Genomic DNA, 14,108 nt, shown 5'->3' on the forward strand with positions numbered 1-14,108 from the left:
GTGGTTGTTCTTTCCCAGGAAGGAAATGTCGCATTTTATTATTTGGGTGACTGGTTGTTAAAGGACGGCTGAAAGCCCAAGATCTGTATGTGTGCGTGTAAAATACTCTTTGTGGGTACAAGTTTCAATCACATAAAGAGTACCACTGAGAATGGCGATTATTACGGAATAAACTATGGCTTCAAGGATTATATCTGTTTGCTTGAAAGGAAGGCATTGCTACCTATTCGGCATAGGTGAGTGTGTCAGTAACATTTATTTGTTGGTAATAATTTAACGAAAAGTTAGTCTACATTATCCAAATAATTTTCACACTGTGTAACAAAAGGCTTTTATTTCATGTATATCATAAAAAATTAATCATCTTTATCCCTTTCATCTTCGCTATAATTTCTGACATTATCTTCATAGTATTCTGATAAAAAAATGAAATAATTTATATTTAAAAATGTCAGTAACCAGACATATCAATTGCTTAGAGAAAACTAATTATTGGAGATTTTACTCACATGGATTTCATCTGTATATTTTATTCTACTGTGTCATTTATTAAAGACTGTTTGGATCATACATAAATGCTGTTTATTTATTTTTTGGTTTAACTGGATTAATTCGGAAAGATATTACAGATTAGTGTATTCATAAGTTTACGTCAAAATGCAGTTAAATTGTAGGGGAGAACTGACAGATGTGTGTGTGTGGCTGAATAGAGTGGAGCGCCCTCCTACAATGAGTCCTTGGAGGGTGTCACGCAGTAATAATAGTACTGTTTTCTCCTTGAAGAAAATACAGTGGAGTAATTGTAAGGAATAACATTAATGAAATATCTTCGCACACACAAAAAAAAAGCAAAGGGCTAGCCAGGATGAGATAGCAATAGTTATTTGCGGATGGTATTCTTAATCTTTCAATTTTTTAATTATAGTGCATGAAATTCAAAAAGGGAAAATCCTGTGCTGCCAACCCTAGGCTGCCTGTTCGTTCTCGTGCTTATTTCTGATGAATAATTTTAGTTCCACGTGTCAGTTAACTTATCCATTTTCCTCGCGGTATGCTTCACCCCCCCCCCCAGTTTAACATAGATTTTATAGTATTATTATGATTTTGGAGTCTCAAATTCAGAGCTTTAGAGGGGGGAGGGAAGAAAAATCGAGTAAGTGTGCGGTAAAAGCAATCATAAGCATAGTTGGTCAATTTGAGAGAACAAAGTGGAGGTGGGGGGGATACTGGATTTATATTCAGTATAGTAAAGCTTCTTGGAATCTTCTAGGGATCACTTGCAGACTTACTAGTTGGGTCTGGATTGGTTTGAGAAGCCCTTTCCTAGATTAACTACTGGCAGGACACACATGATCATGTGTACATCCACAACTATCGGTGGAATCTCGGTCGAATAAAGCATTAACGACGGTAGATTACGTGCTCGAAATGGGTAGCTTGTCTTTCAAGACAGGTTTTCGTAGAGCAGATTTTCTGTCATCTTGGAGAACAAGGTTCTAGATAAATCGTGTAATTTTATTCCATAGTTCATCGAGGTTGGAAGGCGAATCAGAGTGGAAAATCCTGTGGTGTAGCTAGAGCTTTTGCCGCCCCTCTCAATACCCACCAAAAATACTACAAAAAGTGTAAACGACGTACAGGGAAATAAATTAAAACACTTTATTTTTTAAGTAAAACTTGAATTTCAACATCCTAAAATGTTATTTTTCTTGCTTTCCTGTTATCAAAATCATCGATGACATTTGCGAAGTCTATTTCATAGTAATGTAGGTAATTCTTAATCAATTTTATTTAGAAAAACTCCTCTCACAACTAGCAACACTTACAGCGTAAGGAAAATTCGCAGCAGTATTACAATATTTGGAAATGAATTCTCGAGATTGTATTTTATAATTAACTGCAAAAAGGTTCAAAGTGCCTCCCCGGGGACAAATTCAGGTCTCCAGAAATCAAGAGATGTGTAGGTTCGGCTGTTTACATAACCGCTTAGATGGAAATGAGCGTCCTTCGAGAACCAGACATTATAGAGGAAGGACGGATATTCGTAGAAATTGGCCAGCACGTGTGCACAGTGTACCCGCCCTGCAGCTTAATCTGTTGCTGTTCTTCTTTCACTACACGTTATTCCTGCTTCCTATGCAGAGTCCGCGTGTTACTTAGATGAGACTTGTTAGTACCACTCCCAACTGAACTGTCGCCTGGTCTGCTGCTTGGGGGGGGGGGATATTTTTGGCTGTAGAAGCGTATGTTCACGAGGCCGGTTTGTTTGCTTGCTTGCGGGATGAAAAATGCCAGAGAAACTGGCGGGAAAAACCTACTGCCCGCGCCCAAGACCGGCTAACTGGGCTATGCCTGAGGAAAATCTTCACGTCTTCGACAGGAATCGAACCTGGGACACTCCTTCCCCAGGCATATGGTTGCGAAGCACAAAGCCACTAGGCTAACCACGCGGACGTTGTTGCTGTTAAACACTGACCCATCTGAATGACGTGCGAACATCTTAAGGATTCTATGCAGAGATAATAACTGAGCCTCGGTATCTCAAGTTTTGCCACTGTTTCGCGTTGATTGCGTTTCGAAAACTGTAACACTTGCTCCAGTACACGCACGTGATTCTCATTTGTGTTAACAATTCAAGGTTTCCCCGAATGCCCTTTGCGTTGCAACAAAACACTCCAGGCGTACGTTGGAACCTCTCGATTAAGGTAATGATAGCACTGTGGCTTCGGACACGCTTACGGTAACGACGAACAAGCTGCTTACAAGCATGTCGTAGGCTTGGCCCGTTTGCTCTTGTAACTCCATATGAACAAGAATAATGCTCAACAATAAATGTCTTTCTTCCAACGTCAACACCATTGCTGCAGCTAAATGTAATGGCATAGACTCTATACGTGCTCTTCTACTGATGTACATGAAGTCGAACGGCTTATCTCATTGCGCATGTACTGAAGGAGGTGTCCAAGTTCAGTACTTTTTCCCCCTCGTGAACCATCGTGGAAGTTTAACAGTAGATATCATCTTGAATTATATACTGCAACAGGCTAGATGGTACTATCCATTTATCCTGCTTATCCAGTTCCGAAATGGCTTGAAAATTTTCAGTATTTTGTCTCTACAGTGGGGTTCCCCGATTATCTCACCCTTAGTCCATATATACTAATGTACTGTGGGTTTACGACCTTTAGTCGATGCTTTTGGCGCAAAATAAATAAAAATTAAAATAATAATAATATTTTTTATAATGATTCCTGGGATTGGATCCCATCAACTACATAAAAATATAAAACATGATTTTAGATGCAATAAAGGAATGTATAATAAATAACTTTTAAATAATAATAAAAGTATATTTTACCGAAATATTTGACATGTTAATGAAATGAATTTAAAAACATACTAATAGTAATGTCAATGTAAGAATCGTGTCCACGTCAATTATCCCCACGTATATTGTAATATACGTGGGGATAATTTGATGCAAGATTTCGTGATATAGCGCCGACAAAATTGGAATGTAAATATAGTATAAAACAAAAGAATAGATTTCGTTCGGACACAGTTTTATATTTCTAGATTACGAATAAACTACAGAATCCATATTCTGCTAGAAGTGTCTAACGCAGTTATTAATGAATATATCCTTCTTTTGTTTCAAATAAGAGGAAGAAATAGAACAGCATGCAGTTAACAGATATACAAATTTTGCAGATATCGTGATATTAATACTAATTAGGTTTCTTAACTGTGATAGGAACACGATCGCACTCGGCCACATCCACAAGTTAGCGGTTGTTAGAAGGTGTATTGCTTTTGTTCCATACGCCATTTTGTTTAGAAAAGTTTTGTCTCTGATTTGTAGTGCAGAACGATTTTCATATTGCTGCGAGTTTTCCTATTATTACAGGATATGCAGTGACTTTTGACACATTACATTAGTTTTAAAATATGCTCATTCATCAGTGAAAGGAGTAAAAGAAATAATATTTGCATGAATCAGTTTTATATCACTCTACATACAAGATTACAAGATCAAAGCTTTTAACAATTAAATGTCATGTATGGCCTAAAATTTAAATAAACGAATATAGATGAAGATTAAGTGATAGTAAAGTGACTTGTAAAGAAGAATAAACAAAATATATTAAATGATAACACAGTTCTTAGTGCAGTCGTGCGCTATTATGACAATTTTACATTTATTAATCCATTTATTAATGCTACTAAATGATTCGAAATACGAATTAATCGTATCATTTGAAATTAAATTATACACCACTAGATGGCACCACATAAGAATTTGCGTTAATTAAGACAAGAAATACGTATAAGTTAAGAGATTGAGAGCGTTGGTAATGAACTCATACAACATTAATCTTCTTTTAATACCCCACCCATCCTTATTTACTTTATTCATTATTACAAGATATCTAGTGACTTTCTTATACACTGCGTTCTTTTTAAAATCTTTTTTTCAACTTTTTTTTTAATTCATTGGTGACAGCGGTAAAAGAAAGACATTTGCATAAATTAAAACCTATATTTAAATAAAAGAATACAAATGATGAAGTTGGTAAAATGAGTCGGATACGATATTAATAATAAAACAAATATATTAAATGATAAGATAGCTCTCTGTGCAGTCATGCGCTGCAGGGCCGTATTCATGTGTGTGAGAACTGTGCGGTGGCACAGGGCCCCGCACCAATTGAAAAAAAGAAAATCAATTATTTTTTTAATTATTATATAAATTAATATTGTAATTATTATATAAAAATATTCTTATATAGAAAAATATATGTATATAATTTTATAACCAACTATTGTTATAGTAAGCGAAATATTTGCATGTATTTTCTTGGTAAAATAAACACCGAATTTTTCATGAAAATACATTAAAACTATACTGATAACGGCACTTCGTTCTTTCGTTGGCACTGCACCGCGTTTTTAAGATCAAAGGAAGCGGAGAACATGACGCGTTTGTTCAAACAATGAGTATTGAAGATCCTAAAACTGAGACACCAGAGGAAGGTGAACCATTTACTATTGATGATCCAGCAACATGGCCCAAAATTTTGAACAACGCAACACTAACACAAATTGTACAACGTGGTCCACCGTCTCCTCCGCCTGAAAATGATTTTCCAAAAGATGACAACAAGAGGTGTTTTTCCACAGCTCACTATGTTAGGACAATTGCAAACGGAGAGAAGCAAAACAGAAGATGGCTTGTATATTCAAACTCTTCCAACACTATTTTTTGTTGCTGTTGCAAATTATTTTCTTCTGATGATAAATTTTTATCTATTAATGGCTTTTCTGACTGGCGACATGTAAGTGAAAGATTAAAGTCGCACGAACGAAATCCAGTGCACCAGAAATGCATGTATTCATGGACACAAATGGAATGTAATTTAAAAAAATCACAATACAATTGATCAGGCAAATCAAAATGTCATAAAATTTTAAGCAGAACGGTTAAGAAATGTTTTAAGACAAATAGTGGCAGCAATTCTTTATTTATCCGAACATAATTTAGCTCTTAGAGATAATTTTGATACTTTGTACACAGCTCATAATGGTAATTTTTTAGGAATCATAGAATTAATTGCAGAATTTGATCCATTTTTAAAAGATCATTTAATGCGATGTTCGGGGAAAAAATTATAGGTAAGAAACAAAATTCGTATCTATCACCCATTGCGCAAAATGAATTAATTATTGATATGGGAACCAAAATTCAACAAAATATTGTAAATATGATACAACAGGCAAAGTACTATTCAATAATTCTCGATTGTACTCCTGATGTTAGTCATGAGGAGCAAATTTCAGTAATGTTTAGATTTTTACATATATTTGAAGCAGATATTGAAATTCGTGAACACTTTTTGACGTTTTTAACAACTAATGACACTACTGGTAAAGGTATATATGAAAATATAAAATCACGTTTGAATAAATTAAATCTTAAATTGTCAGATTGTAGAGGACAAGGGTATGATAACGGAGCGAATATGAAAGGAGTACATAAGGGAGTCCGTGCTTACATTTTAAATGATAACGAAAAGGCATTTTATACGCCTTGAGCCTGTCATAATTTAAATTTGATTTTAGGGGATGTCGCAAAATCATCAGTTATAGCAATAAAGTTTTTTTTAATGTTATACAAAAAATATATACATTATTTGCTGCCTCAACTTCACGTTGGGACATATTAAAGAAATTTGTTAAACAATTAACTCCAAAACCGTTATGTGATACAAGATGGGAATGTAGAATAGAATCAGTTAGAGCTGTACGTTTTCAAATTCCAGAATTTTTAAATGAACTAAAAGAATTATTTAAAACTGCATCAGATAATACTATCAAAGTAGAAGTGGTTTCAATATATGAACAAATAGATTCATTTGAGTTTATTCTAAGCCTTGTAATTTATTATGAGCTTTTGTCAAAAGTTAATTTAGTAAGTAAAATATTACAAAATGAAAAAATTCCCATAGACGGCAACTAAGCATATTAAAGAGTTAGTGCAGTACTTTGAAGAGAAGAGAATATCAGGATTTGATAGCTGTTTTGAGATTGCTAAAGAACTGTTCAAATCTATTAGAAATTAAATTTAAAGAAAGTCCAGTACGTCGAAAAAAAGTATTTTTTGATTATGAAACGCCTGATGAATCACACATAGGTGATAACAAAGATAATTTTAGGATAAATATCTTTTTTTTTTTTTGTAATTTTAGATATTGCTCTACAATCTGTCAGAAAAGGATTTGAATTGTATGAAATTCACAAAAAATCATTTGGATTTCTTTATGATGTGAAATTAGTAAGAAAAATGACAGAAAATGAACTAAAATTTTGCTGCAAACAGCTGTATCAAAAATTGAATACAGATATTGATGAATCTGAATTTTACAAGGAATTAATTATTTTTAGAAATATTGTTCCAGAAGATGCACCCATTAATATTTTAAAATTCATAATTGCAAATAATTTGTCGGATATTTATCCAAATATTACTACGACATTTAAAATATTATTGACCAGTCCAGTTACGTCGCATCAGCAGAAAGGTCATTTTCCAAATTAAAATTAAGAAAAACCTATTTGCGATCTTCTATGTCTCAAGAACGTTTGTCGACCCTGGCAATAATATCTATAGAGCATGAAATTGCAAAAAATTTGAATTTTGATAGCGTTATAAATGATTTTATTGATAAGCGCATTAGGTTAAATAAAATTTAATATATTAAGATTATTTTTAAATCTTATAAGTTGTTATACATATATTTCATTCTTTATAGTAAAAATGGATATATTTTTATATTATTTATTTATGATTTATTTATATTATTAAATAAATCATTGTTCTGTCTATTTATATGATGATGTGTAGTTACATAATAAAATAATATATCATGTACATACAAACAAGTTTATTTTTTAACTAATTTTTTCCCTTGACTTCAATTGATGCTAAAGAGCATACTTGTTTATTTATGTGCATAAATATTTTTCATATTTGATTTAATTAATTAATTAACAAGATATTCTTCCATTTAAAATTTCCATAAATGTTACTAACTTTCAGGGGCCCCGCAAAATGTAGAAACGGGCCTGATGCGCTGTCATGACAATTAGATATTGTAATCCATTTTTGTTTTAAATACGAATTATTTCCTATAATTTGAAATTAAATTGTACGCCACTAGATGGCATTAGATGACAAGTTGCATTTAACTGACAAGCAAATAAGTGTAAGTTGAAAAGGGAAAAGAAAAGTTAATGGGTTTTCGGCTTTTTTTTTTTTTTTTTTTTTGGAAAGAAGTCGATTCAATGCAACACGAATTTAATGAATAGATTATGGAATATAATGACTCCAAGCAATGTAAAAGTCTCCAAACGGAAAAATTGTGCTAAAATAAAAAACAATCTGCAAGGAATAAAAATAAATATGAACATTGAAAGCTGTATAAAACACAGTATAACGTAGAATAAAAACATTATTATTATTACGTGACACCTCCAGGGAGTCCAAGGACTCATCGAAGGAGGACACAGTACTCCAATATTTAAGAGTATCAAGTACTCTTAAATTGTTACACATTGGTGATTCACTATATATATGAATGCATTTTTTGTGATTTAAATGAAATATCTGACATTCGCTTAGAATTTGTGATGATTTTTGTGTTTGTTTTTTTTCTTCGAAATTGTCAAAGACACCTATTAGAATAATAATGGTGAAAGTTCAGCAAAAAAAAAAAAAAAAAAGTTTATTCTCTCTATAAGCTTACACTAAATCTGTTAGCAACAAATCCAAATAATTGAAATATGGACTTATTCCTTTCTTTTTATTTATTTGTTTAGTATATTATTTACCATCACTTCTGGTGGATGAATTACAACAAACGGGTAATCATGGCGAAGGCATAATTTCGAAGGATATTCCAATAGGTTGTTCCGTTTTTAGCCTTGTTTTATAATCTTGAAAGTTTGAAGCTTGTTCCGAGTGGCAGAGAGAAAAGAATAACCACAAAAGGCTCACAAATAAAGCCTGTAAAGTGAATTATTAGTTACTTTTGAAGTTTAGCGAATATAAATGATGAAGTCGATACTTTTTCTTAATCTCGTTGTATTGAATCACAATGATCAAAAATGGCACATTTCAAAAAAAAAAAAAAAAAAAAAGAAGAATTAAAAATTTTTTAAATGTATCATTTTTGTTTTCTAAAGCAGAATTTCTATATTATCTGGCTCTTAACCCATCTAGGGTGATAATGCGCTGTAGGTATGAAACTTTATGTGATGATGGGAATATTTTCTAGTTATTGATCTGCAACATTTTGTACCTGATTTATGAGTGTATTACGTTATAAAAATTAAAATGGAAAACATACGCACAAAAAGCGATCGTAAAGACACGCTGCTTATGGCAATAATACCAATGTTAAGGTTTATTACCACGAGATGGCGGCACACGTTATATTGAATAAAACACGTTACATGTACGATAGATCGAGTGTAGTTACGTAAAGCATTGAATACAAAGTGTGGGTTAGAGTTAGCGAAATTCAAAGAAATGTGTGGAGGTTGTTGTTATGGTTGTTAGAAAATACGGATGACGATCTAAATAATTCATTCATTTCATTTCGTATGGTGATGAAACGGCCGTGAGCCCCTTTTACGGGGAGGTACGGCACCACCTCAATCCCCCTCCCCTCTTTTTTATCCAGGCTCGGGACCGGCATAGCTGACAATTCAGACCTATGGCTGGAGGGATTGTCTTAAGTATTCCTGACTGTATCCGTGTGTGTGTTCATTCACGGGGCCGGTTTGCCTGCTTGCGGGATGAAAAACCCTGCTGTCCACACCAAGACCGGCTAACTTGGCTATGGCTGAGAAAGATACTTAAGCTCAGCCAAAGCGATGTTCACTTGCTCAATTTCTGATCTTACATTTGATGCATATTGCGAACGCACATGGCGCTTGTTTGGGACATGCTGTGCATATTTAATAAAATACTGTTTTCTGAATGGTTTCCAAATATTCGTGACAGGTGGAGTTTGACGACATGTTAAACAATGCTGAGCTATCACTAAAAATTGAAAGTTGGTTAAATAAGTGGGAGGAATGAAGTATCCTATGGAAACATCATGTAATTGTTGTGTGTAATATATTACACATACAGATATGCAAATACGCCAGTTTTTTTTTTTTGTTGTTGTTTATTTATTGTAATGGGTGCTACATATTACAATCTATGCACCTAAACTGCCTAAAAGTTATATTTCTTAAATAAGAACATAAAGTTCTTCATTGTACTACTTAAGCATATCTTTTCGAGGACCTGCTGATTAACAACAACGTTAATAGCAGGTGGTAGACTAGTAAGTGATTTTCAGAGAGGAAAAGTAGCAGGCTGATGACGGCTCTCACCACACTAACGCTGAAAGCTGGCAGGTGGCGAAGGGAGACATTCGTCTTTCCATTACGTATTACGATCTGATTGCGAGAGATTACAAAAATAAGTCTCAGAGGCAGCAAATAATAGTTTAAACACGATGAGGAGAAGAACCCTTATCAGACTATCTCAGTCAGAAAGGAACCATTTTAATATTTAAGGTTTTCCTGTCAGAGCATTGAAACTCTCGTTTCTCCAATTTGTACTAAAATTTTCATCATAATTAGCCAGACTGCGTGCATGTGCTGCTCTTGGTTAATACCCATTCTCATACTAAATTCAAACACACTCTATCTCATATTCTATTTATTTCCGTCCATTGCTGTAGTGCAGTCGCGAGAATATGACGCCAGAGCGAAAGTCTGGGGTTCGAATTCCACACAGGATGCAAGAAACATTTAAGAGATTTTTCTTCAGCAGAAATTGAGTTGGCTGCTTCTTGGAAGGTGACAGAAATTTCCCACCAGAAAACTCGGTTTCTCAACCAAAAAAAAAAAAACTTGTCTTGAACGTCTTAGTTGCTTCAGGAATAATTCTAACCAACTTGACTCAACCCTTTATACTCTTCAGCCTTCCCTCTTTGTGTTATTCAAGATCTGTTAATTAAGTGCGTGTGTATGCTTAAGGCAAAGGACCTTTTATTCTTGGATTGACGTACTACAACCTCATACATTTCAGGCTATGCGATGTTTGATAGCCACTTAACTTGTCCACTGAATATTATGTTACCTGCGTATCTAATTTATTAATTATACTAGTAATGTCATCTTCATGTGAATATTAGGTGTTGTTATTGGTTTTAAACATTTTGTTTTCTTTTCGTTAAAAAAAGTACATGGAAAACATCTTGTGTGTAAGAATGTATGTATGTACATACATACATACATAGAGGGTGGTTCAAAATTCCACGTTCAAGTTTGAGGGGAGGTAGAGAACATCAAAATCAACCATATTCACATAGGAAAGCATGACCGGAAACGCCACCTGAAAGTGATAGGTGGCGCTGTTCCAGCGCTCCAGATGAGCAATTGGGGCTTCCTGATTCAAGCTTTCGACGTCGTACGAAGAACATGCGTCTTTTTACGAACGCTGAGATGGCAGACATACACCTCGTTTACCATATTTTGTATCCAACTACTATTGAACTGGTCAGTTACGCCTAATAAAGCTTTTTTATACTACTTACTGCCTTGTGTTATTTCTGTGTTTTTGTGTCCCTGTTAGTACCTTCCGGTGGCGTTTCTGGTTATGCTTTCCTATGTGAATATGGTTGATTTTGATGTTCTCTACCTCCCCTCAAAGTTTGTACGTGATATTTTGAACCACCCTGTGTGTGTGTGTCCGCGTGCGCGCTGTACTTGTTTACACTGTTGTGTCCCAATTTACGATTTCTACTCTAATCTTACGAATTCCTTTTATCTATATTCCTCTAACTTCTATGCCCGAGATTTTACCAAAACTTATACCAATATCTAAGTTATTGCTCCCCGTAGTACCCCTAATATTTGTATTTATACTGCGCCTTTTGGGATATTTAGTTTAGGATATTACATACATAAACAAGGAGAAAGAACTCAAATATATCTGAAAGTGTAACTATTACAGTCGTGACACTTAACTCGATTCTCAACTTAAATTTGCCGCGTGACTAAGTACAATATTTTCAAGTGGTTGTCAACTGCCCCATTTATGTTGTCATAAATAGGGAGAAAGTCAATCTCGAATATATCTCTTAGTATTTAAATATTATTGCAGTCGTGACTCTTAATCTCTTTCCTCAACATTAAATTTCCCGCGTGATTAGGTACGATTATTTTTAAGTGGTGCATTGGATTAGCAACATCAAACAACTCTTTTATCATTGAACAAAAGGTTTATTAAGTTTCTAAACATGGTACAATTCAAATACTAAACTAAAATACTTACAGACTAACATTAAATCATTACAAGCAATATGGCTATTTGTGATTATGCCGCCATACACATAAATTCACCTGATGTGAACAAATTAGATCAATTCACACTATCTGATTATTCATACTGAAGTAGATTAACAAATTATTCACTGCTAACACATCCTTGTGACATTTCAAATATTTTATACATTACATTAGGCATTCAGTTCTTAGGATACTTAATTACTTAATTCACACTGTTCCGTTATACCGTTATTTGCACTAACACACAAATATGTCATTTAAATATCTTGTGCAATATAATAGACATGAAAAATACCTTAGGACTCTTAACTGTTCACAAATCTTTAACACTAGTCAATCTACACATAACACATTCTATCATATACTGAAGTCCTAGTATAACTTCAACAGTTCTGTATTGGAATCACGATACTTTTCACAGACAAATTTCTAGCTAACATAGGTTATGATTTACAGTACCCTTCTTGAGCTCTTCGTATGGGCCTTTATTCTTTTCCAAAAGAACCTCTGGTATAACTTCTCGTAACTATGGAATACTTTAACACACATATATTTGCTCTACTATTAGCAACGAGGACATCGATCTCTTTACAGCTTTCTGCTTTGCGTAGTTATCACTAGCGTCGAAACGAAGAAGATCCCTCCTTTTCTAGGACTCTATGGCAATTTTTCCTTTGCTTCCTACTCGGGAAAACGGGAATCGAAATCCCACTCACTTTCGTTTCCTGTGACGAGGCGATATCACCCCTGTCGCCATTCAGGAAAACCCCGTGAACTCCACCAGAACCAAAACCAAACTCCAAGGCCAAAAGCGACTATCCAAAAAAAAGTCCCCTCCAGGGGGTTACCAACCCTTTTATAGCTGCTTCCCTAACGGCACCTTTTCTTACTTCTTTTCTCCTCCTCCTACTTGTTTTTTAATCATCGACCAATTAGGGTGGCGTTTTCTCACCAAACGTCATTTGATCGGCAAGCCGTTCTCAATATTTCAATCCGGGGATCGGCCCTAAGCGATAGCTTTGCTTTTCTTGTGCTAGCCTGACTTAATCCCCTTTCAAACTTTTTCTATGAATTCTACTTAATAACTTAATCTCTCACATAACGTATTTTATGACTCACCCCTTTCTACTTATTTACTTAACTCTCTCATTTTTAATCGTATTACAATATTAATCTATACTTTCCTTTGTTAGCTACTTATTTAGTTAGAATTCCTTATTTTAAGTCATATTACAATATTAATACATTCCTTCCTTTATCAGCTACTTTAACAACAACCCTTACGTTTTATACATATTACTGGATGCAAGAAATTTTCCATTAAATAATTCATTTTTTATGCAGGGGTTTTAATTTATGATATTTATTCTTCATGTTACACCATGATGGCTGAGAATACTATATTCCTAAGATATCAGGTGTAACAAGTTGATCAAATCCCTTAACTGTTTTAGTAAAAAGATGAAATAATTATTAAATGTAGAATAGTTAATACAACAATAGTCATTGAAACACAAATTATTTATTCGAAACTAATTAACAGAAGAAATAGGTACTTAAGCTGATATTTTTAAAAACAAAAAGGATATTTTTAGTGAAATTTTAAACATTTTTCGTGAATGTAATTAATAAATAATAATGTTTATTCATTTTTATTAAAACACGTTGATTTGTGGCATCTCGAGTTACAAAGTGCGTTACTTTTTTTACAGGCACATCTTTTTGTTTTACATTGTAATTTGGATTGCTCACAGGAACACTTCTTAAATCCTTGACCTCCAAATACGGATAATTTTCCTGCAATCTCACGCAGACTTAGGTTAATCTGTGGAACTGTTTCGGTTGTAGTAGCTATTTGAAGAGCGTTTCTAGGTAGCCAATCTTTTATAATTCCAACTGAGGTACCAATTTGGTATAAATTATTTTTTATATCTAATACGATCCCCACGATGTTATTTCCATCTAATGGGCCTCTATCTACCTTAGGTACATACCCCAAAACTGTGGAATTCACTAACACGTCTTTAAATTTCTTCAAAGAAACTTCTTTCATTTTTTTCAGCTGATCTTTTCAGGTGTTTTGCAGCATTTTCCCTTTGATCTTTAATGCTCTCTTCTTTTTGGCATAAATGGCATAGAATTTTCGATCTATATCCTTCTTCTCCTACTGTATTCCCACATATTGAGTGCACCGGATT

Source organism: Typopeltis vanoorti, unplaced genomic scaffold (assembly GCF_054136105.1).
Source record: "Typopeltis vanoorti isolate ZY-2024b unplaced genomic scaffold, IOZ_Tvanoo_1.0 HiC_scaffold_24, whole genome shotgun sequence".
In the NCBI taxonomy this organism is placed as follows: Eukaryota; Metazoa; Arthropoda; class Arachnida; order Uropygi; family Thelyphonidae; genus Typopeltis; species Typopeltis vanoorti.